This window comes from Elephantulus edwardii, unplaced genomic scaffold (assembly GCF_000299155.1).
Source record: "Elephantulus edwardii isolate Elephantulus edwardi_28Jun2011 unplaced genomic scaffold, EleEdw1.0 scaffold00024, whole genome shotgun sequence".
In the NCBI taxonomy this organism is placed as follows: Eukaryota; Metazoa; Chordata; class Mammalia; order Macroscelidea; family Macroscelididae; genus Elephantulus; species Elephantulus edwardii.
The window spans coordinates 23824695-23826024 of NW_006399774.1; positions in this window are offsets into that span (position 1 = coordinate 23824695).

Sequence of the window (1330 nt, forward strand, 5' to 3'; positions counted from 1 at the left end):
GCTCCACAGTCAACACACTGAACCAGCAGTTAGGAAATAAAAAGATGAATTACATCAGAAAAATCTGCTATAAGGACCTCTCTGGAGGGCTAAAGAACAATGATGTCAGTCTAGACACTAAGGTGTGCCTTTGCAGAGTAAATGAAAAAATTTGTAAATATCTTTCTTTTTAAATTTTTTTTAGATTTTAATGAAAGTTTATAGAGAACTTGGATTTCCATTCATTCATCGATTCATTGTTGCACATTTTCCTCTCTACCCTCCCTAATTGTTTTTTATTTGGAAAAAATATCCTTTCATTGTTATGAAAAAATATCCTTTCATTGTTCAGTCCACTTTACCATGTGATTATCTTTCTAATATTCTCTGCTTTCAGTCACATTCTAGCTGACACTAGCAATGATATTTCTCTTTTCAAGGCCTCTTCTAAATAATTTTATAATTTGTCAGTATTTTTTGTTTGTTTTTGCATTTAAAAATTCTCTTCAATATACATTTTTGTTTGTTTATTTTTGCATGTAGAGGGACATGATGCTGGGAAGGGTGGAGGGTTGGCAAAGGAGAGGAAGACCCTCAACCAGGTGGACTGACATGGTGACAGCTGCAGTGGACTCTTGTGTGTCAGGAGGTGTGAGGATGGTGCAGGACAGGACAGGGATCAGATCCTTTTTAAAATTCATTTTAATGAAAATTTACAGATACTTGGGGTTTCCATTTGTTCATTGTTGCACTTTTCTCCCTGCCAACCCCCTTACCCGCATTCACTCTTCTCCTTGAAAAGTAAAACTCTTTCATTGTTATGCAATCCCTGCCCCCCAAGTCCACTCTACAGTGTAGCCTTCACTTTGGACTCCTGTCATGACAATAATACCCAATCATATATCCCTTTTAAACAGTTCTCTCCCTCATCCATCTTAATGCAGTATATATCTATCATTCATCCCCTCCTTCTCTGTCTTCCCTCAAAACCAGTATCAGTCCCGTTTTACACAGTGGTCCTCTGTAATATTTGTCTTTATGTAACTGAGATATTTCACTCAGCATAATGTCCTCCAGGGTCACCCATTTTGTATAATATACAAAATGTATAATCGGTTCAGATCTTATGTACATAGGGTCACTATAAGTCACACTCAACTCAAAGACAACAACAACAACACACCTTTTTATTGATTCTCAATTTAAGTCTATTGTGAGTAAAGGATATACTTTACATGGTTTTAAACTTATAAAGTGCTTTATAGCATACTTAAAAGTTCCAAAGTTTTTCCAAAAGTTTTAGGTTTCTATCTAGTAAAATTTTTCTTTGTTGTTGTTGTTGTTATGTGCC